This window comes from Chiloscyllium plagiosum, unplaced genomic scaffold (genome assembly GCF_037043375.1).
Source record: "Chiloscyllium plagiosum isolate Xiang-an unplaced genomic scaffold, Cpla_swu_hap1 HiC_scaffold_27, whole genome shotgun sequence".
In the NCBI taxonomy this organism is placed as follows: Eukaryota; Metazoa; Chordata; class Chondrichthyes; order Orectolobiformes; family Hemiscylliidae; genus Chiloscyllium; species Chiloscyllium plagiosum.
Window position 1 is genome coordinate 16,368,394 of NW_028270165.1, and position 27,354 is coordinate 16,395,747.

At 46.7% G+C, this 27,354-nt stretch overlaps 1 long non-coding RNA gene across 1 annotated transcript in view; it reads right to left on the bottom strand.

The window, feature by feature from the left end:
• Positions 1-561: 561 nt before the first annotated feature.
• The window catches only part of LOC148143247 (uncharacterized), a 229,622-nt gene continuing 202,829 nt past the window's right edge, over positions 562-27,354 (bottom strand). Inside the window, exons 2-3 of the long non-coding RNA XR_015751158.1 lie at positions 18,844-18,948; positions 562-679 (exon numbers count right to left, since the gene is read on the bottom strand). This is a non-coding gene — a long non-coding RNA (uncharacterized LOC148143247). The remainder of the gene's footprint in view (positions 680-18,843; positions 18,949-27,354) is intronic.

A 27,354-nucleotide genomic window follows, 5' to 3' on the forward strand; every position in this document is an offset into this window, starting at 1 on the left:
GAAGAGGGGTGGATGTAGGCTCAGGTGCAGAATAAACACTGAGACACCAATTGAGCAGCCCAGACTGGCTCTGTGCTGGAGACTCAATGGGATAGAGACAAATGTATCTATTTCAGGTATACCTGCAGTATGCTCCATCCAGGATAAAAAAAAATGTCCTTCATCTGCTTCAGCATACAGGGCAGATGAGCAGTTTCTCCCCAATGTGGACCAGGAGGTGATGCGACTGAGTGAAGCCTTTCCTGTGCTGAATGCAGGTGAATGGCCCGGTATATAAATGCTGATGAATATCGGGCAGGCGGGGAAGGGAAACCGTTCCTACACTCCCTGCATTTTCATGATTTCTCCATGGTGCAGGTGTCCTCGTATTTCTCCAGGTTCAACAATCAGTTGAAACTCGCTCACACTTACAGCATAGGTGTGGTGTTACTGGTGAACCCTCTGATAATTGGAGAACTCTGTAAAACATGTTCCAGTCACTACTCTTGTGTGTGGGTATGTAAGACTCTGTGAGTTTCCAGTCACACTGACATTTAAAACCTAACAAAGCAGACAGACCTTCTCCCCTTTGTTTTGAAGGCCATCTATATCCAAGTCCTGGTGAATCAAGCGATTGTCAGACTTCGATGTGATGTTTGGTCTGAGATTTCTGCCTCCAAATTCTTCTTTTGTAATATTCCTGTGGAAAGAGATTGCAAAGGTCATCGCTGTCAGTCCACAATAGAAAATCAGAACACACATTTCTAGTTTCTGTGGATCATTCTTTCCTCTCTTAATACCCAAGATCTTTGTGCTGATCTATACGTAAATGTATACAGCAGGGTAATGTGGTGGATTGCATACTCCAGGAAGAGTTCACTCAAGTTGCTGAATGGACATCTATCATGCGGTATTGACGTTCTTACTGAAGATATACAATATGCTGCAGTGCAATATTATGAGCCCAGAAACAACTGCAAATCAGGCTTTTAGAGCCATAAACATTCCATTAAATATGTCACATATACCCCAGACTTATCTGTCTTATATTAACGCACGGTTGTCTTACATTTCCAGAAGACTCAGATTTAAGTTTTAAGTGTGACTTTTTGTAAAAGAAGCCGTCGTTTTGGACTCCTTCCATGCCATACTGACTCTATTACTGGAAATACATCCATACTACACCGGGATTCATGGATCAATGACGTGAGGTTTATCTTTACCCTCTTATAATTTTCTGTTGCATAAATGTTTCGACGAATGCCAACGCTTTTCACCAGTCATACAGTCAGAGACATAAAGCACAGAAACAGATCCTTCAATCTAACTTGTCCATGCCGACCGGATATCCAAAATTAGTCTAGTTCCATTTGCCATCACTTGGTCCATATCCCTCTAAACCCTTCCTTTGCATATAACCATCCAGATGCCTCCACCACTTCCTCCGCAGCTCATTCCATACACGCTTCACCCTCTGCAAAAAAAAGGTTGACTGCAAGGTCCCTTTTAAATTTTCCCCCTCTCGCCCTAAACCTATGCCCTCTAGTTCCGCACTCCCCCGATCCCAGGGAAAAGACCTTGTCTATTCACCCCATCCACACTCAAGTTTTTATAAACCTCTTTAAAAAACACACACTCAGCCTGCGATGCTCGAGGGAAAACAGCCCCATCTTATTCAGCCTCTCCTTGTGGTTCAAACCCTCCTACCCTGGCAACAGCCTTGTGACTCTTCTCTGAATCCTTTCAAGTTTCACAACATCCTGCCTATAGGAGGGAGACCAGGATTGCACACAATATTTCAGAAGAAGCCGACTGAAACTGACTTTTGCAGAGTCTGCTCCCTGCTTGTATTCATACTGCCTCCCGTTGTTGCAAGTGAACAGTGCTTCCCCCTTTCTCTCTCCCTCCCAGGATAAGGAATGGAAAGGGGGAGACATTGCTTCATTTCCAGATTTTGCCCAGAAGAGCCCCCCTATTGTCTGAATGCGCAAGTTGGACGGTGAGCTTCTGAAGCTACTGCTGCTCCTCTCTTTCTGAATGAAGGTTGAGCTTCACTCCAGACTGCAACTCCCTTTCTCTGTCCAAACATCTGTGAGCACAGCACATTTTTGTTGAAATAAGGCATATTTCCTGAATGTTACAATTAAAGGGGTGTCTTCCCCCCGATATTCCAAGGGATGGTAAGTCAGAGAAGGACCATGCCTTGTGTTGTGTGGCTCGTGTGACAGTTGCAACAGGATGTCCCAACTCCTATGCTCAATTCAAAGTTTGAGAGAAGAGTTGTAGCTCGGGTGCTCATTGTTGTGGTTCTGTTCGCCGAGCTGGGAATTTTTGTTGCAGACGTTTCATCTCCTGTCTAGGTGATATCCTCAGTGCTTGGGAGCCTCTTGTGAAGCGCTTCTGTGATGTTTCCTCCAGCATTTATAGTGGTTTGTCTCTGCCGCTTCCGGTTGTCAGTTCCAACTGTCTGCTGCAGTGGCCGGTATATTGGGTCCAGGTCAATGTGTTTGTTGATAGAATCTGTGGATGAGTGCCATGCCAGAGAACAGCCAGGGAATTCCTAGAGGCATGGCCTCGAGGCATTTTTCCAGCACCACATTTTTCAACTCTGGATCTGGGACAAGGTGTGTGGTGTGGGGGGAGGGGAGGGGAAATAAGGAAACTGGTGAAATCTACATTGATCCTATGTAGTTGGTGGGTCCCAAGGCAGAAGACAAGATGTTCTTCCTCCAAGCGTCAGGTAGCTAGAGCTTGGAGGGGAAGGCACCAGAGTACTTGCGTGTCCTTGACGGATTGGGAGGGGGAGTTAAAGCGTTCAGCCACAAGGCGGTGGGGTCGTTTCGTTTTGGCGTCCCAGAGCTGTTCCCTGAAATGTTCTGCAAGTTGGCGTCCAGTCTCCCCAATGTGGCAGAGACCACATCGAGAGCAAGGGACATATAAATAAATCTTATAAACAAATTGTACAAATTTTAGCCTGCCAGGGTTATTTTCTTTAATTAAGTTAAAGAAAATTTTAATTAAATTGGGTGACTACATGAAACGGTTTGTTGGTCAGACTCAAATCATCATCCTCAAATGAGACAATGCCATTAATATCAGTGAACTGCTTTTTTTTTTAGAACCACAAGTTCTTGATTTATTTTCACAACTTATTGGTATTCACATCTGCACATTCAATGTCAAACTCTGACATCAGAAATGACATGACACCATTAATTTTTTTCTTACAGTAATTCAACAAACAAATTAATAACACACAGTGAACACCAACTCTCATTAATATGAAATTAAATTTGACCAAAAAAAAAAGTAAAATCAAGATGAGAGATAACAAATGGGGGAAGGGCAGAAGGCAAGAAATGCAGCATCATAGAAGGTGCTCCTCCAGGGAGTGTATTTTACCAACTACAACTGCTCAATATAAACAAACACTCTGACATGATCCTCCGGTTTTAATGTAAACCATAGCCCCATACAGTAGGTACCATTTAAATAAGTTAATAGATACAAGCCTTGAGCAAATCCAGCCTCCAGCCGGACCCCCCGCTTCTTGGAGCTCGGACCTTCCTCCAGCTCCGGGGGGTTGTTGAGCTCCTGGGCTCCGGCCGCCGCCGAAGAAGCCGGGGGCGCCGACTCTCTCTCTTCCACCGCCGACATTTTAATTTGTTTTCTCGTTCACCCGGTAACCGTCACCTCCCCCTTCCCGGGCCCCGGGAATTATACAAAAATAAACAATAAACGCCACCGGGGACTGTCTCCTTTTCTCACAACTTTTGTTTGAAAAGTTCTGGCTTTCATTTGAAATGTATTTTAAAGGTATTTTCTGAGGTAAACGATGCCTGTCTGCCCCCTCCCTCCGTCAGAAACCGCCCGCTGAGTCGATGAGAAAACCGCAGCCTCGCGCCGCCATCTTTGTTTTTCTTCTTCATTCCGTCTCCTCCTTCAGTGACGCGCGTCATTCGCGGCCCCTCCAATCAGAGCGCACTTTACTCCACCTGACCAATGGCGGCTGGCTTTGTGCGTCGTGTTGGTCCCACCCTCTGCAATATCTCTCTCCGATTAGTCGGTACCGACCACAAGCTTTGGGATTGGTGGAGAATTTCACAATCACGTCAGTGTATCCACCCTTTTCATTCCCGTTCATTCATTCAACAGCAGATGACCCAATTTACTGCAACGGGCTCTGGGACTATAGCGGTAGTGTCACATATTCAGGGGGAAGATGTGATTTTTAACGTTATCAACCAATTCAACTCTGGCACCTCCGCATCCATTCATTCAATCGAAGAGGGCTCATTTTTGTGTAATGGGCTCTGAGGGTATAATATTTGTATCCTATGTTGAGAAGAAACCTCTCCCCATTCATTCAATAGAAGAGGACCTATTTGCTGCAGAGGTTTTTTATGGCGCAGTGGTAGTGTCCCTATCTTCGAGCCCTGAAATCCCACTGCTATGAGGATGCGGAACAACAAATGTTTTCGTCATAAGTCACATGACACCAGGTTATAGTCCAGCAGGTTTGTTTGGAGGGGATCTTACAGAAATATATTAAATTATGAAAGAAGTAGAAATAGGATGTTGCATTGGTAGGTGAGACTGGGATAAGAGCGCATGGCCTCAAGATTCGAGGAAGCAGGTTTAAAACTGAACTGAGCAGAAACTTCTTCACCCAGAGGGTTGTTAATCTATGGAATTCCTTGCCCAGGGAAGTATTTGACATTACTTCAGCAATCACTAGAAGCAGTAGATACGTTTTTGAAAAATAAAAGAATTAAGGGATATGGTGAAAACGCAGGTAAGTGCAGCATAGTCCACAAAAAGATTAGTCATGATCTTATTGAGTGGTGGAGCAGACTCGAAGGGCCGGAAGGCCGACTCTTGCTCTTAGTTCTTATGCTCTTATGTTGAAATCACAAGCTTTTGGAGTGTAGTCACTGCAGCAGATGAAGTCATGAAAAAACAAGTGCAGGAAAGAGAATTTAGATAAATGAAAGACGGTCAATTACTTACTCCCATTCCTATTTCTGATGATCTTACTACACAGCAAGTTGTGTTTACCAAACATTAATTTTATTTCCATTGTTTAAAATCAAATATTTAAGATGAACAGTTTGTTTTTCCTCACTTGGACACACTGTGACCCACAACACTGTGAATATCATAAACCCGCTCATGAGATATCATAGGAACAATTCATAAACTAGATTTGTCACTGAGATACTAGAAAGGAGAAAAATTCCCAACATGTGCAGGATGCTAACGAAAAGTTAGCAACCTGAAATAGTAACAGGAGCAAGTGAACAGTCCCAATCAGGAAACTCATATTCTGACATCCACTACAGTACCTTGCTTTCCTTTTCAGTTTAATGATCCATAATTGAATCTGACTCCAACACACTCTCTGGCAGGCAGTTCCAGAGGTCAAAGTATTTTCAATCATTAACGAAGTAAGTTTTGGATCCATCCCAAAGACATTGAACATAGAAAAATACAGCGCAGTACAGGCCCTTTGGCCCTCGATGTTGCGCCGATCCAAGCCCACCTAACCTACACTAGCCCACTATCCTCCATATGCCTATCCAATGCCCGTTTAAATGCCCATAAAGAGGGAGAGTCCACCACTGCTACTGGCAGGGCATTCCATGAACTCACGACTCGCTGAGTAAAGAGTCTACCCTGTCCTATACCTACCACCCCTTAATTTAAAGCTATGCCCCCTCGTAATAGCTGACTCCATACGTGGAAAAAGATTCTCATGGTCAACCCTATCTAAACCCCAATCATCTTCTACACCTCTATCAAGTCACTCCGAAACCTTCTTTTCTCCAATGAAAACAGCCCCAAGTGCCTCAGCCTTTCCTCATACGAACTTCCTACCATACCAGGCAACATCCTGGTAAACCTCCTTTGCACCCGTTCCAGTGCCTCCACATCCTTCCTATAGTATGGCGACCAAAACCGCACACAATACTCCAGATGCGGCCGCACCAGAGTCTTATACATCTGCAACATGACCTCAGGACTCCGGAACTCAATTCCTCTACCAATAAAAGCCAGTACGCCATATGCCTTCTTCACAGCACTATTTACCTGGATGGCAACTTTCAGAGATCTGTGTACATGGACACCTAGATCCCTCTGCTCATCCACACTACCAAGTATCCAACCATTAGCCCAGTACTCCATCTTCTTGTTACTCTTACCAAAGTGAATCACTTCACACTTACCTACATTGAACTCCATTTGCCACTTTTCTTCCCAGCTCTGCAGCTTATCGATATCCCGCTGTAACCTGCCACATCCTTCCTCACTGTGAACAACTCCACCGACTTTCGTATCATCCGCAAACTTGCTCACCCAACCTTCTAGCCCCTCCTCCAGGTCATTTATAAAAATGACAAACAGCAATGGTCCCAAAACAGATCCTTGCGGAACACCGCTAGTAACTGCACTCCAAGATGAACCTTTTCCATCAACGACTACCCTCTGTCTTCTTCCAGCCAGCCAATTCCTAATTCAAACCTCCAACTCACCCTCAATGCCATACCTCCGTATTTTTTGCAGTAGCCTAGCATGGGGAACCTTATCAAACGCCTCACTAAAATCCATATACACCACATCTACTGCTTTAGCCTCGTCCACCTCCTTATTCACCTTCTCAAAGAATTCAATAAGGTTTGTGAGGCACGACCTACCCTTCACAAAACCATGCTGACTATCCTTGATCACATTATTCCTATCCAGATGTTCATAAATCCTATCCCTTACAATTCTCTCTAAGACTTTTGCCCACAACAGAAGTGAGACTCGCCGGCCTATAGTTACTAGGGTTATCCCTACTCCCCTTCTTGAACAAGGGAACCACATTTGCTATCCTCCAGTCTTCTGGCACTATTCCTGTAGACACTGAGGACATAAAAATCAAGGCCAATGGCTCTGCAATCTCCTCCCTTGCTTCCCAGAGAATCCTAGGATAAATGCCATCAGGCCCAGGGGACTTATCTATTTTCACCCTTTCCAGGATTTCCAACACCTCTTTCCTACATACCTCAAAGCCATCCATTCTAATAAATTGTGACTCAGTATTCACATCGGCAATAATGTCCTGTTCCTGAGTGAATACTGACGAAAAGTATTCATTCAGTGTCTTCCCCAATTTCTTCAGCCTCCACACGCAACTTCCCACTACTATCCTTGACTGGACCTATTCCTACTCTAGCCATTCTTTTATTCCTGACATACCTATAGAAAGCCTTAGGGTTTTCCCTAATCCTACCAACTAAGAACTTTTCATGTCCCCTCCTTGCTGCTTTTAGCTCTCTCTTCAGATCCTTCCTGGCTACCTTATAACTATCAATCGCCCCAATTGAACCTTCACACCTCATCTTTACATAGGCCGCCCTCTTCCCTTTAACAAGGGATTCCAATTCCTTATTAAACCACGGTTCCCTCACACGACCCTTTCCTCTCTGCCTGACAGGTACATACTTATCAAGAACACTCAATAGTTGCTCCTTGAACAAGCTCCACATATCAATTGCGCCCTTCCCTTGAAGCCTACTTTTCCAAGCAACGCATCCTAAGTCGTGCCTCACCATATCATAATTTCTCTGCCCTCAGCTATAACTCGTGCCCTGCAGTGCACACTTATCCCTCTCCATCACTAGAGTAAAAGTCACCGAATTGTGGTCACTGTCCCCAAAGTGCTCACCTACCTCCAATTCTAACACCTGGCCTGGTTCGTTACCCAGAACCAAATCCAGTATGGCCTCACCTCTTGTTGGCCTGTCTACATATTGTGTCAGGAAACCCTCCTGCACACATTGGACAAACACCGACCCATCTAACGAACTCGAGCTATAGCTTTCCCAGTCAATATCTGGAAAGTTAAAGTCCCCCATAACAACCACCCTATTACTTTCACTCTTCTCCGGAATCAATCCTTTCTTCTACGTCTCTAGGACTATTAGGAGGCCTGTAGAAAACTCCTAACAGGGTGACCTCACCTTTCCTATTCCTAACCTCAGCCCAAACTACCTCAGATGGCGAGTCTTCATCCATCGTCCTTTCCACCGCTGTAATACTATCTTTGACAAGCAATGCCACACCTCCCCCTCTTTTACCCCCACCTCTGACCCTACTAAAACATTTAAACCCTGGAACCTGCAACAGCCAATCCTGTCCCTGTTCTACCCATGTCTCCGTAATAGCCACAACATCGAAATCCCAGGTACCAATCCATGCTGCAAGTTCACCTACCTTATTTCATATACTTCTTGCATTGAAGTATACACACTTCAAGCCACTTTCCTGTTTACAGGCACCCTCCTTTGAGATTGATGCCATGTTCCTAACCTCCCTACACTCCAGGTCCTGCACCCTAAAGCTACAGTCTAGGTTCCCATGCCCCTGTAGAATTAGTTTAAACCCCCCTGAAGAGCACTAGCAAACCTTCCCCCAAGGATACTGGTGCCCCTCAGGTTCAGGTGTAGACCATCCTGTTTATAGAGGTCCCACCTTCCCCAGAAAGAACCCCAGTTATCCAGATACCGGAATCCCTCCCTCCTGCACCATCCCTGTAGCCACGCATTTAACTGTTCTCTCTCCTTATTCCTCGACTCTCTATCACGTGGCACGGGTAACAAACCAGAGACAACAACTCTGTTTGTTCTAATTCTGAGCTTCCAACCTAGCTCCCTGAAAGCCTGCCTAACATCCTCAACCCTCTTCCTACCTATGTCGTTTGTGCCAATGTGGACCACGACTTCAGGCTGCTCCCCCTCCCCCTTAAGGATCCGGAAAACACGATCAGAGACGTCACGTGCCCTTGCACCTGGGAGGCAACATACCAAACGTGAGTCTCTCTCGCCCCCACAGAACCGCCTATCTGTGCCCCGAACTATTGCTCTGCTCTTCTCCACCCTTCCCTTCTGAGCAACGGGGATAGGCTCCATGCCAGAGGCCTGAACCCCATTGCTTACCCCTGGTAAGTCCCCCCCCCCCACAAGTATCCAAAATGGTATACTTGTTCTTGAGGGTAACGGCCGCAGGGGTCCCTGCACTGGCTGCTTCTTCCCAGTCCCCCTCACTGTCACCCATCTGTTTGCAATCTTTGGAGTTACTACTTCCCTAAAGCTCCGATCTATGACCCCCTCTGCCTCCCGAATGATCCTAAGTTCATCCAACTCCAGCTCCAGTTCCCTAACATGGTCTTCGAGGAAGTGGAGATGGGTGCACTTCCTGCAAGAGTAATCAGCAGGGACGACCATGGCATCCCTCACCACAAACATGTTGCAAGAGGAACATTGCACTGCCTTCACTGCCATCCCTCTAAAAGTAACTTTTTAAAAACAAACTAGGTCCAAGAATAGAACAAGCAAAATGCAGCACTTACCTACTTACCACAACGGTTCTTATTATTAGGTTAGGCACCTCTGTAGTGCCTCGGGTTCCTCTCCTGCGTGCTTTTATAGGGAAAGAAACCTACCCAGGTAAGCTTACGCTACACCAACTTCCAGATCCGCTTCGCGCTTTTTAAAAAAAAACTTTCAAATTTAAACCGTCACCGAGCCTTCAAGCAGCCCCTGCCAAACAGCCCTTACCTGCTCCGCTGACACTTCTATAAGAGGTGTTGGCTGGACCCAGACACTTCAGCGGGCAGTGTTCATTACTCATGTGTATTCTCTCCCCCACCCGCCTTAAACTAATCACCTGGGTTGTGAGTCGATTGTGCTGGCATTCTGGTGGCCCCAGGCAGTGTCTGTATCTGCTCTGCTGTTTCTCTCCATATTGTGATCCAGCGGCCATCTTGTGTGTCAAGTTGGCCAACTGATGGCTCAGTAGCCATCTTGTGTTTCTGTGTGCCTAGTAACACCCTGCCCTTCCCCACCTCTCCGCCACGCCCACTCTCTCTTCCCCACTCAATCTCTCTATCAACCCCACTCATTCTCTCTCTCTACCCCCACCCTCTGACTGCCATTTTCTCTCTCTCTCTGTCCCCCATCCTTTTGGTCTCTATTCTCCCCAGCCTCCACCACACCCGTCCTTTCTCAAGCCTCGAACCATCTTTGACCGCTGTATCAAGCCCTTCAAAGAACAGAGAGAGAGAGACAGAGAGAGAGAGAGAGAGAGAGAGAGAGATAAGGGATAGTAATGACTCTACCTGGGAGTTGGGAGGGGTGATAAATGGCTGATCTTCAAAATTGAGAATACCTAAAATGATTTTTGCAAGGTTTGTAGCTCAGGTTGAGGTTTAGGGTGTAGGTTTGCTCGCTGGGCTGTAGGTTTGATATCCAGATGTTTCATCACCTGGCTAGGGAACATCATCAGTGGCGACCTCCAAGTGAAGCGAAGCTGTGTGTCCTGCTTTCTATTTATATCTTTCTCCTGGATGGGGTTCCTGGGGTATGTGGTGATGTCATTTCCCGTTCGTTTTCTGAGGGGTTGATAGATGGCATGTAGATCTATGTGTTTGTTTATGGTGTTGTGCTTGGAGTGCCAGGCCTCGTAGCCCTACACATGGATGAAAAAAAACATCATTTCGACTGGGACAACACATCTATCCTGGGGCAGGCTAAGCAAAGACTTGCCAGAGAATTCCTAGAGGCCTGGCACTCCAACCTCAACGCCATAACCAAACACATAGACTGAGATACCATCTATCAGCCTCTCAGAAAACGAACAGGAAATGACATCACCACAAACCCCAGGAACCCCATCCAGGAGAAATAAATAAATAGAAAGCAGGAGACAACAGCTTCGCTTCACTTGGCGTCGCCACTGAAGATGTTACCTAGCCAGGTGATGAAACGTCTGGATATCAAACCTACACCCTAAACCTAAAATGATATCTTCAGAAACATCGTTAAAGCCAGAAAGCGTGTTCAAGTTTTTTAAAAGAGCTGCTGAAATCTGTCTGATTCTTTCACTGAAATAAACGCAGTCAGGCCACCGCTCAGGACAGGCTGGAAGGGGTGAATGGGCGAAAATGAGCACAGCAGATGCAGGAGATTAGAGTCAAGATTAGAGTGGTGCTGGAAAAGCACAGCCGGTCAAGCAGCATTCGAGGCTTTTGCCTGAAACATCGATTTTCCTGCTCCTTGGATGCTGCCTGACCTGCTGTGATTTCCAACACCACTCTGATCTTGACTGTAAGGGGTGAATGGCCTAGTCCTAGTCTTGTGAAGTTGGTTCCAACTATCTAGAAATAGCGTCACAGAGCACAGAAACATACCCTTCGGTCTATGCCGACCAGATATCCTAAATTAATCTAGTCACCCATTTGCCAGCATTTGGCCCCTTATCCCTCTGAATCTGTCCTATTCATATCCCCATCCAGATGCATTTTAAATATTATCATTGTACTGGCCTCCACCACTTCCTCTGGCTGACCCCCACCAGCGTTCTGTGCAAAACGGTTGCCCCTCAGAAATCTTTCCCCTCTCACCCTAAACCCATGCCCTCCAGTTCTGGACTCGCGCAACGTGGGGAAAAGACATACAAAAGTTGAGCAGCCAGACAGAATGCAAAAACAATACAATGTCGAATCACAGGGAAAAACAAATTGTAGCTCCACCCCTTTTTTGTCGTATTGGCATTTGGACTCTTGAAATCTGACAGGAACACCAGCATCCCTAGTGAGCATACTGCGCATGTTTCCCGGTGTCAGCAACGCAGTGCACATGCCCACCGGTGCCAGCTAAACACTGGGCATGCTCATCGCTTTCCGCAAAAAATGGCGCGCAACCTTCCTTTGATGGTCCAATAGGGAACCGTGGAGGACCAAAACAAAACTGGTCCTCCTGCCAATCAGAGCCACCCCATTGTCTGAATGCGGAAGTTGGACCATGAATTTCTGAAGCTGCTACTCCTGCTCCTCTTTCTGAATCAACATTGAGCTTCACCCAGACTGCAAATTCTTTCCTCTGTCTAAGATCTGTGAGTACAGCACTCCCTTTTCTCGTCCCCTTTGCCATTTCTATTTCTTTCCGGAGTTCAATTGTTGACTTACAGCAACTGAAAGGAAAGGGATTGAACCCAGGGAGGGGACGGACTATGGAAAAGTGATCGAGGTCTGTGTCTCAATTGGCAAAATAGACAGACAGGAGGCTGGAAGGGCACAGCAAATCAGGCAGCATCACGAGGTGTAGAAGTCGATATTTCGGGTGTAACCCTTCGTCAGGACTGGGGATGGGTACCAGGACCGGGGGCTAAAGTGGGGATAGGTGAAGAATCGGTCAGATGAATCATTGGGTGGAAGAAATCAGGTTGGTGGCAGGAAGGAGTGGTAGTGAGGGGCATGGGGCTGAGAAGGGAGTCGGGTGATGGAAAGGGAGGTTATTTGAAATTGGAGTACTCGATGTTGGGTCCTGCAGGCTGTAGTCTGCCCGGGCGGAAGATGGGATGTTGTTCCCTAATTTGCGGTTTGGTTCGTTGTGGCAATAGAGGAAGCCTATGATGTTCTTGTCAGAAAGGGAGTGGGAAGGGGAATTAAAATCGATGGTGACTGGGAGGTCTGGTCAGCCTCTGCGGACCCAGCTGTGATGCTCGCCAATCCGTTCCCCAAGTTTATGCTCAGTCTCCCGGAAGTCGAGAAGACCACAATTTACAAACACGTGGCAAATGCAGTATCTCAATGTGAAGTTATAGTCTTTGCTATTAAACAAAAAAGCAGGAAGGAGATGTATTGTTTAAATGGTGATACTTTGGGATGTGGAGAAAGTGAGAACTGCAGATGTTGGAGATTAGAGTCAAAGTGTGGTGCTGAAAAAGGTGGTAAGTCAGGCAGCATCTGAGGACCAGGAGAGTCGACATTTCGGTCCCGAGCACTTCATCAGGAATGATGTGTGGATGGACAAAGGGTCTGATTCGGTTCTATATAACTCTAATCATCTTCAGTGAGAGCAGAAGTGTGATTGTGAAGGCTGGAGTTTCAGAGCAGCTTTCAAAGATGCTTTGCCCTTAATAGACCTTTGTAAGGGCCATGGATAGAGGGGAAACCCTAAGGTCTTTTCCCCAGGGTATGGCAGTCCAAAACTAGAAGGCATATGTTTGAGGTGAGAGTGGAATGATTTAAGAGATTGGAGTGGCAACCACTTCAGAGGGTGGTGCATGTATGGAACGAACTGCCAGAGGAAGTGGTAGAGGCTGGCACAATTACAACATTTAAAAGGCATGTGGATGTCTGTCTGTTCTCAGCTCTGCTGGATGTCTGTTGAAGCTCTGAACCCCCCCCCCCCCCCCCTTCTACACCTTCTGGGTTAAACAAACATTCAGTCAATCAAGCCTCAATCCACAATCTCCCAGCCAGTCAACAATCCAGGCACAGTGTAGTCACAGCAGGGAATCAGCTGCCCTGAGTGCGGGAAGGCCTTTACCCAGGCTTCTGCCCTGCTGAGGCACCGGTGGGTCCACACGGGGGAAGAGGCCCTTCAACTGCCCAGAGTGCAGAAAGACATTCCGTGAATCCTCCAACCTGTTGAGGCACCAACGGGTCCACACAGGGGAAGAGGCCCTTCAGCTGCCCAGAGTTCGGGTAGGCCTTTACCCAGGCTTCCTTCTTGCTGATCCACCAGTGGGTCCACACGGGGGAAGAGGCCGTTCCCCTACACAGTGTGGGGGTAGGCCTTTTTCCAGGCCTCTGCCCTGCTGAGGCACCGTGAGTCCACGCAGGGGAGAGGCCTTCAACTGCTCCTCCCACCTGCGGAGCCACCAGCGGGATCATGTGGCATTGCAGGGAATTGAAAGAATGACGGCCGAGTGCCTTTATTAACTGGACTATCAACCCAGTTCCAGTGGCTCCCGAGTTCGATTCCCACCGCGACAGATGGTGGAATTCGAATTTGGTCAGAAATCTGGAGTTCAGAATCTAACGGTGAAACCATTGTCGGTGGGGTGGGGGTGGAAGAAAACCCCCATCTGATTCACTCAGTTCTTTTTTAGGGAAGACTTGAGCAGTTATTAGAGCAGTCGTCCCAGCTGCATCCTTTACCTGGTCTGGCCTACACGTGACTCCAGCCCCACAACAGTCTGGTGGACTCTACGCTGCTCATCCAACTTGATTGGAATACAGGTTGAAATTGCTGAGTGAGGCAATACTTCCTCCAGGTTAAGGATATACCAAGGATCCAGTTACAAAGGGACGACTCAGTGGTGACCAATAATGAAGAAAGTGAGGGGTTGCACTTTGACCTTGAGCGATTTTTTAAAAATTGCTACTTTTTCTACGCCTTTCTGCTGGGAGATTCTGAAGCTGTAACAAAGTTGGGTCACAATAAAGATTACCTGAACTTCACACTGAGCTCAGACTCTCACTGAGAGCTTTAAACTGCAACGGGTTTTTGTTTTAAAACTGCTCATTTTACATGTGAAAGTGAGAACTGCTGATGCTGGAGATCAGAGTCAAGATGAGAGTGGTGCTGGCAAAGCACTGCAGGTCAGGCAGCGTGCGAGGAGCAGGGAAACTGACATTTCGGGCAAAAGCCCTTCCTCAGGTTTTTGCCAGAAACGTTGATGTTCCTGCTCCTCAGATGCTGCCTGACCTGCTGTGCTCATTTCTGACAGTCTCCTGTACTATGTTTCCAATGGTGTGTATCGGTTGCAGCAGTGAATTAGTAGCCAGCATTGTTAGAAATTGTAAAATTTTCAGGAGTGCAATGTCATCAGCATTGTAGTTTCCTGGCAGCACTGAGAAGTGTGTGCTTGGTTCACTAGACATGATGTGGAGGTGCCGGTGTTGGACTGGGGTGGATAAAGTTAAAACTCAACACCAGGTTATCGTCCAACTGGCTTGTTTGGAAGCACGAGCTTCTTCATTGGGTGTTTGTGGAACAGGATCATAAGACACAACCACCTGATGAAAGAGCAGTGCTCCAAATGCTAGTGCTTACAAATGAGCCTGTTAGAGTATCACCTGGTATTGTGTGAAATTTAACTTCGCACACCCCAGTCCAACAGCGGCATCTCCAAATCAGGTACATAGTTCTTTGAAAGTTGCATCATTGGGAGATAGGGTAGTGAAAGAGGCCAGTCAGGAGCCCTGGAGGACCGGAAGGTGACTGGTCCTCCTGCCAATCAGAGCCTTCCTATTGTCTGAATGCAGACGTTGGAACATGAGCTTCGGAAGCTGCTGCTGCTCTCTCTGAATGAAGATTGAGTTTGCTCCAGACTGTAACCTCCTTCCTCTGTCAACCATCTGAGTGTATGGTACTCTCTTCACAACTCCTTTTCCATGTTTTTCATTCTGGGCTTCAATTTACGACTTGCAGCAACCGAAAGGAAAGGGAATGAATTCACGGAGCGGACAGAATCAGGAAAAGTTTGTTTATAAACAGAGTGTTGCACGTGTGGAGTGAATGTAAAGAGGAAGTGGTGGATGCACATTCAGATGCAAAATTTAAAAGACATTTGGACAAGTATATGAAGAGGCACGGTGCGGAGGGATATGGGCCAAACACTGGCAAGTGGCACTAGTTTAGTTTGAGAACGTAGACAGCATGGAATAGTTGGACTGAAGGGTCCGTTTCTGTGCTGTCTAATGTAACTGTTCTGTCGTGGTCTTAAAACCATTTTCTTGCCTTCCACCTTCAACGTGGATACTGTACCTGCATCCAACACATAAACCATTCAAAATAAAAAAAAACCTCCTGCGCACAAAGAAATCCACACTTTATTGGTCAAAAATCAGATGAACTCAGCCTTGAATATATTCAATGACCCCCTAACTGCAGGAAGACATTCCCACTTCTAATCTCAGTTCAGCTTGTTAATATACCACTTGCCTTGCTGCACCTGTCTGACAACTGGCATTGACTGATGTAGAAGGATGCTGCTAATCAAAGCACTGATCACAGGATGGTCTGGTGTCAGCTCAGATTTCAGGCCCTGATTTCTGTCCTGTGTTGATCCTCCTGTTCCCACAGACTGTTCTCAGCTCTGCTGGATTTCTGTTAAAGCTTTGACCCCGCCTTTTATAACTTCTGGAACGATAAAATATTCAATCAAGACCCAACCCACAATCTCCCAGCCTGTCAACCATCCTGATACAAGGTGCAGTCATAGCAGGGAATCAAACAAGAAAAACTGAAACAAAAATCATAAATAGGCGCACGTGCTTAATGTTTGTTCATGAGGAAGTAAACCAGGAATAGGGGTCTCCCAGGAATCTTACAGTGCCCTACTTGAGGAATTCTGTCACCCTTACATCTATTAGTACCTAGCTATGAATTACAACAACATTTACACCAACAGGAATAAAGCATCTGTTATCAAATAGACAGAGATATACAGCACGGACATGGACTTTTTCTCTATCTCATGCACACATGATAGATCATCCATGGGGGGAGTTTGTCTTTGTAGCATGATGTTTGCAAATACATTCTACTTTGCTCAAAGACTGCACAATCTGCAGGCAGTCAATACATGTAATATATTGTAAATTCCACTTTGAAAATAGATAGTGGGCCCACTACTTTTTGGATGTGAGCATAAGTGGTATAGTAAGTAAGTTTGCTGATGACACCAAAATTGGAGGTGTAGTGGACAACGAAGGAGGTTACCTCAGATTACAATGGGATCTTGATCAGATGGGCCAATGGGCTGAGAAGTGGCAAGTGGAATCTAATTTAGGTAAATGTGAGGTGCTGCATCTTGGGAAAGCAAATCTTAGAAGGACTTGTACACTTAATGGTAAGGTCCAAGGGAGTGTTGCTGAACAAAGAGACCTTGGAGTGCAGGTTCACAGCTCTATGAAAGTGGAGTCGCAGGTCAATAGGATAGTGCAGATGGCATTTGGTTTGCTTTCCTTTATTGGTCAGAGTATTGAGTACAGGAGTTGGGAGGTCATGTTACAGCTGTACAGTTGGAATATTGCATGCAATTCTGGTTTCCTTCCTATCAGAAAGCCCTATGCAATGTTTGTTTTTGTTTAGTGGGCGGCACGGTGGCACAGTGGTTAGCACTGCTGCCTCACAGCTCCAGAGACCTGGGTTCAATTCCCGCCTCAGGCGACTGACTGTGTGGAGTTTGCACGTTCTCCCCGTGTCTGCGTGGGTTTCCTCCGGGTGCTCTGGTTTCCTCCCACAGTCCAAAGATGTGCAGGTCAGGTGAATTGGCCATGCTAAATTGCCCGTAGTGTTAGGTAAAGGGTAAATGTAGGGGGTATGGGTGGGTTGCGGTTCGGCGGGGCGGTGTGGACTTGTTGGACCGAAGGGTCTGCATCCACATTGTAAGTAATCTAATTAATGATTGCTGCAACCTATTCTAAAATATGAAAGACTTAACAATCCAGGTTTGTTCAATATATCAGTTCAGTGGCACGGCACTGTAATGTTTTCCTATCAATTCTGTGCCATATGATCTTATTGTCCACAATCACCTGAAGAAGCAGTGCTCCGAAGCTCGTGTTTCCAAATAAACTGTCGGACTTAGCCTGGTGTTGTGAGATTTTTAACTTTGTCCAGGTTCAGATAGTGCCCAGGGATGTGCAGGTTAGGTGCATTAGTCAGGGGTAAATGTTGAGCAATAGGGGAATTGTGTGGGTGGGTTACCTTTCGGAGGATCGGTGTGTAGTCTTTGGGCCAGTTGGCCTGCTCCCACACTGTGGGGAGTCTCTGAAGGGGAAGGGATTTTTGTAAACTGTGCAAGGCAATGCAGGCGTAGTGTGGGGGTCTGCTGTTGGCCTTGCCCCGCCCTTTGCTCCTCTCCCCTGTTGTGGAGTTGTCTAAAAAACAGCTACTCTTTCTCTGCCCTTTTTTCTGGGGGAGGGGTGGGGGATCTGAAGCTGTAACCATGTTGGGACACAAAATAAAAGGTAACCAGAACGTACTGCTGGGCTCAGGCTCTCATCGAAAGCTCCAAGCGGTTTTTGTTTTAAAGCTACTCATTACTTGCAGCCTTCTGCACTAAGTTTCCAATGTTGTGTATTAGATGGAGCAGCTGGATGAGTAGCTGGTTTCGTTAGATACTATAAATTTTTCAGGAGTGCATCGTTTCATCGGCAGTTTACTGGCAGCACTGGGAAGTATGGGCTGTGTTCACTAGAAACGAGGTGGAGGTGCTGCTGTTGGACTAGGTTGGACACGGTTTAAAAATCACAACACCAGGTTATAGTCCAACAGGTTTATTTGGAAGCACCAGCTTCCGGAGTGCTGCTCCTTCATCGGGTAACTGTGGAGCAGGATCATAAGACACAGAGTTAAGAGCAAAAGATCAGTGTCATGCAACTGATGATATATTGACAAACGTAGATTGCTGTTAAATCTTTCATCTTTTAGAATGGGTTGCAGGTTTTAGTTCATTAATGTGTACATCGCAGTACTACTATTAAGTCATATTCTCAAGATCACTTTAAAAAACAGGTGACATCTCAGTCCAGACAATGCATGAAAGGTGTGAGAGTATCCCAATCTTAAATTGGACTGGTTCTATTTCCAAACTAGGAATTTATAAAATATTACATGGATTGACTACCTGCATATTGTGCGTTTTGTGCAAAATTGAATATATCTGCAAATATAATTCTGCAAATGCATCACATTGTTATATGTATGTGTGCAGCATGAGAGTGCGTGTAAGAGAGTATGTGCGCACATGCTTGGTAAAGTGAGTTTGATGGAGGAGAAGCCTGTGAAAGGGTGTGTGTGTTGGGGGGGGAGTGTATGTGTGTATGTCTGAGAGAGAACATGTGTATAGATAAAAGGTGAGGGGTTGCATTTTGCCAAAATAAGGAAGGGCAGGGCTTGTACAGAGGGATATGGTGTGGGGCGGAGGGGTGGGGGGGGGGGGGGGGGTTCAGATATATACTTCTTTGAAAGTTGCATCACTGGTTGGAAGGAAGCTTCAGAAGGCATTCAGCACACTTACCTTAATTGTTCACACCATTGAATAAAGGAGCTGGGACATAATGTTGAAGTTGTACAGGATGTTGGTGAAGCCACTTGTAGAGTACTGAGAACGCTTCTGGTGGCCCTGTAATAGGAAGAATTCTATTAGAAAGGGTTCAGTAAAGATTAGGACTGGAGGGTTTGAGTTGTAAGGAGAGGCTGAGACACTCTTCACTGGAGCACAGGAGGTTGAGGGGTGACCTCATTTGAGATTTATAAAATCATGAGGGTTATAGGGAAGATGAACATCAAACACAGCGAGCAGCATGCGCGGTTATGTCGAGTGACAGGGGAAGAAATTGTGGCATTTGGACACTTTAAATCCATCAGGAACAGCATCTCCATACAGCATACTGCGCATGTCAGGTGAGGTGCCAGAAGACTGGAGGTTGGCTAACGTGGTGCCACTGTTTAAGAAGGGTGGTAAGGACAAGCCAGGGAACTATAGACCAGTGAGCCTGACATCGGTGGCGGGCACGTTGTTGGAGGGAGTCCTGAGGGACAGGTGGTACATATGTTTGGAAAGGCAAGGACTGATTAGGGATAGTCAACATGGCTTTTTGTGTGGGAAATCATGTCTCAAATTTGAAGTTTTTTGAGGAAGTAAAGAGGATTGAGGAGGGCAGAGCGGTAGATGTGATCCATATAGACTTCTGTAAGGCGTTCGACAAGGTTCCCCATGGGAGACTGATTCGCAAGATTAGATCTCATGGAATACAGGGAGAACTAGCCATTTGGATACAGAACTGGCTGAAAGGTAGAAGACAGAGGGTTGTTTTTCAGACTGGAGGCCTGTGACCAGTGGAGTGCCAGAAGGATCGGTGCTGGGCCCTCTACATTTTGTCATTTACATTAATGATTTGGATGCGAGCATAAGAGGTACAGTTAGTAAGTTTGCAGATGATACCAAAATTGGAGGTGTAGTGGACAGTGAAGAGGGTTACCTCAGATTACAACACAGTCTCTTGACCAGATTGGCCAATGGGCTGAGAAGTGGCAGATGGAGTTTAATTCAGATAAATGTGAAGTGCTGCATTTTGGGAAAGCAAATCTTAGCAGGACTTATACACTTAATGGTAAGGTCCTAGGGAGTGTTGCTGAACGAAGACACCTCAGAGTGCAGGTTCATATCGCCTTGAAACTGGCGTCGCAGATAGATAGAACTGTAAAGGTGGTGTTTGGTATGCTTTCCTTTATTGGTCAGAGTATTGAGTACAGAAGTTGGGAGGTCATGTGGCGGTTGTACAGGACATTGGTTAGGCCATTGTTGCAATATTGTGTGCAATTCTGGTCTCCTTCCTATTGGAAAGATTTTGTGAAACTTGAAAGAGTTCAGAAAAGATTCACAAGGATGTTGCCAGGGTTGGAAGATTTGAGGTATAGGGAGAGGCTAAACAGGTTGGGGCTATTTTCCCTGGAGCGTCGGAAGCTGAGGTCTACAAAGGGGCATGGATAGGATAGATAGACAAAGTCTTTTCCCTGGGGTGGGGGAGTCCAGAAGTCAAGGGTATAGATTTAGGGTGAGAGGGGAAAGATATAAAAGAGACCTACTGGGAAACTTTTTCACACAGAAAGTGGTACGTGTATGGAATGAGCTGCCAGAGGAAGTGGTGGAGGCTGGTACAATTGTAACATTTAAGAGGCATTTGGATGGGTACATGAATAGGAAGGGTTTGGAGGGATATGGGCCAAATGCTGGCAGATGGGACTAGATTGGGATGGGATATCTGGTCGGCATGGACGGGTTGGACCAAAGGGTCTGTTTCCATGCTGGTTCAACAAAAGCCATTCATGCTCTTTGCTGTCTGCAAAAATGGCGCAAATCCTTCTTCAAATAGATCAATGAGAAGCTAATTGTTGACTTGCAGCAACTGAAGAAAGTGAGTGAATCCAGGGAGGGGACAGAGTCGGGAAACGTTGGTCCAGGTCTGTATCTCAATTGGCAAACACATGGCAAATGCAGTCCCACAGTGTGAAGTTATAGCCTCAGTTACGAACAAATAACCGCTGAAAGGAGGTGCGTTGTTTAAATGGTGACATATTGGGATGTGGAGAAAGTGAGGACTGCAGATGCTGGAGATGACAGTTGAAAAGTGTGGCACTGGAAAAGCACAGCAGATCAGACAGCATCCGAGAAGCAGGAGAATCAACGTTTCAGGCATGAGCCCTTCCTCAGGAATGATGTGTGAATGTAAAAAGTGGCCTCAGCGTCCTTCCACACCAGTCACTGCCAGTTGTCAGACAGGTGCAGCAAGCAATCAGCAAGGCAAGTGGTATATTAGCAAGAGGAAATGAGTTCAGAAGTCTCTGCAGTTAGGGGGTCATTGAATATATTCAAGGCTGAGTTCGTCCGATTTTAGAACAAGAAAGAAGTGGATGTTTCTGGGGAAAGGCAAGTAATATGATTTTAAGACCAGTACAGAACAGTTAAAGGGTCATACAGCACAGAAACAGACCCTTCAGCCCAACTAGTCCATGCCGACTATATTCACAAACTAAACTAGTCCCACCTACCTGTGTTTGGCCCATATCCCCCGAACCTTTCCTATTCATGTACTTATCCAAATGTCTTTTAAATGTTGTTACACAACCAGCATCCACTATTTCCTCTGGACATTTATTCCACACACAAACCACTCTGTTTACAAAAAAGGTGCTCCTCATCTCTTATTAAAATCTTTCTCCTCTCACCTTAATTTGCAGCCTAATCTTGAAATGACACATGCCGTTCACCTTATCTATGCCCCTCATGGTTTTGGAAACCTCTATAAAGAGAACAAAGAACCCTACAGCACAGGAACAGGCCCTTCAGCCCTCCAAGGCTATGCTGATCGAGATTCTCTACCTAAACCTGCCGCCTATTTTCTAAGGATCTGTATCCCTTTGCTCCCTGCCGATTCATGTATCTGTCTAGATACATCTTAAATGACGCTATCGATCCCAGCCCTACTGCCTCCACTGCATGAGGCACCCACCACCCTCTGCGTAAAGAACTTTCCATGTAGATCTCCCTCAAACCTTTCCCCTCTCACTTTGAACTCGTGACTCCTAGTAATTAAGTCTTCCCCTATGGGGGAAAAAAAAATTCTTCCTATCCACCCCTGTCTACATGCCTCATGGTTTTATAGGAGAAAGTGAGGTCTGCAGATGCTGGAGATCAAAGTTGAAACTTTATTGCTGGAACAGCACAGCAGGTCAGGCAGCATCCAGGTGATGGGTCTGGAGGTTGGAGGAGCAGGTGAAGCCCTTCCCGCACTGAGGGCAGGTGAACGGCCTCTCCCCCGTGTGGACATGCTGGTGGGTCAGCAGGGTGGAGGAATACCTGAAGCCCTTCCCACAATCTGGGCAGCTGTAGGGCCTCTCCCCCGTGTGGTCCTGCTGGTGGGCCAACAGGTGGGAGGAATGTCTGAAGGCCTTCCCGCAGTCGGTGCAGGGGAATGGCCTCTCCCCGGTGTGACTGCGCCGATGAGTCTCCAGGGCAGACGGGACACGGAAGCCTTTCCCACAGTCGCCACACTTCCACGGTTTCTCCACGGGGTGGGATTCCTCAGGTTTCTCCATGGCCACAGCTTCAGCTGCACACAAACACGTGTGGAGCTCCTCCCTGCCGTGAAATCCCCTTCCCAGGCCGTATAACTGTTTCAGGCTCCACACACAGTGCGCTGCAACAGTGCGGTCTCTCGTCCAGTCCCACTGATGCTGAAAACGTCCTCAAACAGGAACCAAAAAGCGTTGATCCCTCTCACAGAAATCACAGTCAAAAATCATTGCGGTCCTGATGGATTGTGTGACTGTCAGACATTGACATCAAAGTGAGGACTGCAGACGCTGGACAGTCAGTCGAAAAGCAGAGGAGGTCAGGCAGCATCCGAGGAGCAGGAGAGTCAGTGTTTCGAGCGTAAGCCCTTCATTCGTTGATTTTGAAACATCATTCTTCACATTTTCAAATACTCTGCAAAAAGGGATTACAAAAGGGATCATCAGTGCAGGGTAGAAATTCAGAAAAAGCAATTCTACTTTCTGTGGAATATTCTTTTGTTGTACCACAAAATTGAAAGCACCATCCCACACTCTCTCCCCCTCTGTTCTCACTCCGCTCTAACTAATTCCCCTGAAGGTGCTGATTCAGGATCTTACAGGGGCAGAAAAAGCAAAAACATTAAGACTAACATCTCTCTGAATTTTGGATAACTCCACCCTAAAGTTAATATCTTTCACAACACTGGGATCCTGCGGAGAGTGAGCAGGTCTGATTTTGGGAAGCAAAAAAAAGTGTCAATTCAGGGTAAACCTGCAATGCAGCTTCTTGAGGAAGGACCAGACACGAAATGGTTAATGACCCCAGGAAGGTGGGAGCAAAATGAGACATCAAGGCATTAACCCCGACACACTTCAGTCAAACTCTTCTCCTGCTTCCAGTCAGGAGAAAGTGAGGACTGCAGATGCTGGAGATCAGAGCTGAAAATATGTTGCTGGAAAAGCGCAGAAGGGCTCATGCCCGAAACGTCGATTCTCCTGCTCCTTGGATGCTGCCTGACCTGCTGCGCTTTTCCAACAACACATTTTCAGCTGCTTTCAGTCAGGGCAAAACATGCTCTGATAGTCCAGCCTTCACAACCACACTTCTGCGTTCACTGAAGACAATTTGAGTCACACAGCACAGAAACAGACCCATGGCCAAATCTGTCCGAGTTGGCTATCTGGTCAGCAAGTACGAGTTGGACCGAAGGGTCAGTTTCTGTGCTGTACATCTCTATGACTCCAGTCACATTTGCCATCACTTGGCCCTGACCCATCTGAACCCTTCATATTCAGATGCCCGTCCAGGAGCCTTTTAACTTGTCATTGTACCAGCACCCACCACTTCCTCTGGCAGCTCACGCCATCGCTCAAGTGACTCCACGTTGAAAGCGTCAGGTCTGGTGCACCAGAAGACATCAGGATAATCTTAGATCATTCCAGATCGCATCGATACTCAAGTCAGTGGCTTTCCCGATCAGGATGTTGTACGTAATCAAACAGGTCAGTGGGTAGGCGATCCCCCACCTCTTAGTTCAAGTATCTCTACGAGAACTCCCTTGCTGGAGGGTCCCTTGGAGACACTTCAACTGGACTTCATTGAGTTGGAGAAATGAGTTGAGTTGCTAGAAATATGTTTTGCTTATTGTTGATGTCTTTTCTAAGCGGATTGAAGCCTACCCTCCTCCTAACACTACTGGTGAGACTGTGGTGAAGATTTTGTTTAAGGAAATAATTCCCTGCTTCAGTGTACCTGCGTGCATTAGCTCGGACAATGGACCACACTTTGTCGGTAATATTAACGGAGAACTCTGTTCCCAGCTTTGTATTTGTCGGCAACTGCATGGTGCTTATCCTCAGGCGGCCGGCCTTGTTGAATGTTTTAACCAGACGCAAAACTAAACTTGCCAAATTAATGGCCAAGTCTGGCCTCTCCTGGTTATGCTAATCCCTGTGGTCTTATTCCAGATGCGATCCATGTCTGCGGGCAAGATGCGACTGTCTCCAGTTGAGTGTCTCTCTGGTCACCCCCTCCGTACCCCTTGGAATGATTCAGCTCCCTTCTCAGTCCACAACCAATGATTGCTTCGGTCATGTGGACATGTTCTTGCTCTAACTAGTGTTATGCGTGCCTTTCACTCCCAAGAGCGTGCGGCCTATGGCGGTGTTCCCTCCCTTTCAGCCTCGTCACGGGTAGAGTCTGGTGCGTTGGTGCTCATCAAGAACTGGACTGGCAAAGGTCTCCAACCTCGTTGGAATGGCCCCTTCCAGGTTTTACTTCCCACCCCTACGGTGGTCACAGTCGCTGGGCGCTCAGCTTGGGTCCAACTGCACCATTGTAAATTGATTGACCGCACCAATCAAAAGGGGGAGAAAAGGAGGAGAGAATCCTGGAATCTCAACAAAAGGAGTGGACCCTGTCCATTTGGGTTTTTGAATTTGGCTGTTGTTCTAATATTCATCTTATTACAGATACTTGAACTAAGAGGAGGGACATGTGGGGGATCGCTATCTCCTCACCTTTCTGATCACGTACAACATCCTGATGGGGAAAGCCACTAAGCATCGATGTGATTAGGAATGATCAGAGATTATCCACCACCTATGCCAAGGAGATGTCGTCCAGTGCACCGGACCAGACGCCTTTGACGTGTGGAACGTGATGAAGATTGATTATTGCAATAGACTCTTACATCAGAAAGACCAGATGGTCCATCTGGACAGTAGACATCATTGGGAGTTATGTCTTTTTGATTTTACCTGCAGACGAAAGCCTAGTGAGGATAAAAGTGATCAACCCCGTTATTATGGTAAATATTTTAAGGGCGCCCAGGAACACCATCACTTTTTGCAGGACGGGCCAACTCAAGAAAAGGGAAGCCTGATAAGGGAAACTCCTCAATCCACAAACAACTTATTTATACAGGCCCACAGAACGCTCTTCACCCCAGAGGCAGTAGTATGTTACTCCTCTCTATCGGAAGATGACTTACTTGCCCCGTCCCCAGTCCCCAATTCCATTCTATTCATCAGACTCCCGACTGCCGACCCTCCGCAGAGAAATACAGTATCACTTTCCAACACCATATGAGCCTCGTGCTACCTTTTTGCTGACATCTTTTCACTCTACTGCATGGTCGTATGAGAATTGCTTTAATGGAACCGGCTATGGGTGTGCAATTGTTCATGTTCCACATAACATCACCTGCCTACTTGAGACCTGTCACGCCCACTCGTGCAAGACAAAAGGAGCCTTATACCTCCTGTCCATATACAAAGATGGCTTGCATTCCACTGGCTGGGTAACAACAGGCCTTATGCATCATAAGTAACTATACCCATCTCCATGTACACACCCGGAACGGAACTATTCCCTTGCGCATTTATAGGTCTTTTCTCATTTCAGAATGTGATACCGTCACCACGACCATGTGCAATAGAGTTAAGGGTGAGCCTAATGGGAACAGAATTCTGAGGACCATTGTCTACCAGATGTACAGCACAGAAATAGTCCCTTCGGTCCAACTCATCCATGCCGATTAGATATCCTCAATCACTAGTCCCATTTGACAGCACTTGGCCCATATCCCTCTAAACCCTTTCTATTCATATACCCAGCGAGATGCCTTTTAAATGCTGGAATTGTACCAGCCTCCACCACTTCCTCTGGCAGCTCATTCCTTACATGCGCCGCCCTCTGAATACAAGAGTAGCCCCTTAGGGCCCTTTTAAATCTCCCCCCAACCCTAAACCTATTACCCTCTAGTTCTGGACTCCCCCATTCCAGGGAAACACCTTGTCTATTTATCCTGTCCATGCCACTCATGATTTTATAGAAATCTGTAGGGTCTCCCCTCAGCCTTTGGTACTCAAGGGAAAACAGCCCCATCCTGATCAGCTCAAACCCTGACAACATCCTTGCCAATCTTTTCTTAACCCTTTCAAGTTTCACAACATCCATGACTCTATGACATCCTTCCTACAGCAGAGAGACCAGTACTGCACACAATATTCCAAATGTGGCCTAACCAATGTCCTGTACAGCTGCAACATAATCTCCCAAATCCTGTACTCAGACGATTGGGAAAGTTTTCAAAGCCACAAAAGACAACCGGAAAAACATTGAGGTATTAACACCCGGCGGGGGTGGGGTGGTGGGGGGGGAGTGGAGAAGGGAAAGGAAGCCAAAAATGCTGGAGCCAAGGCAGAGGAAGAACAGAGGATGCACAGCCGGCTTGAAGCTGCATGTGCTGTAGTTATACCTGTTGCATTTACTTGTGAAAATCGGGTGCATTTTGAAAAGGAAAACAGAAAAGATATCTACTCCTCCCAATCTCTGTCCTCCTCACCTGGTAACTAACTCCCATACCTGAGTTGACAGGGTCTGCTCCCGCCCTGGAATCACTCCCGTTGCTACAAGTGAACAGATTTTCCCGCCCCAGGATTAGCCCAGACGGAGGGATTTTCATTCATTCGGTGTCACTTCCGCGTTGTGACGTCAAGAAAGCAGCGGATGGGCGGGGCCACGCCGGGAGCACGCACTGCGCCTGCGCTGTCCTGCACCGTTTGCAAATATCCCTTCGCTTCAGAGAATCCCCACAGTGTGGGAGCAGGCCACTCGGCCCAACGAGTCCACACCGACCCTCTGAAGGGGAACCCACCCAGACCCATTCCCCTACCGCTCTACATTACCCCGACAAATACACCTAACCTGCACATCCCTGGGCACTATGGCCAATCCCAATCAAGGCCAGTGAGCAATGTAGTGATGTGGGAAATGAACATCACAGAATGATGGAGACAAGGAGAGTAAATGTACCAGCAATTAAAACTGGATTGCAAAGATCATAAAAAATGTAAACCGAAAACAGTGTGTCTGCATGTGTGCTGCACTGTTACAAAAGTGAATGAATTGACTGCACACATTGAAGAGGATAATTATGATCTGAGACTCCTTACAGAGACATAGCTT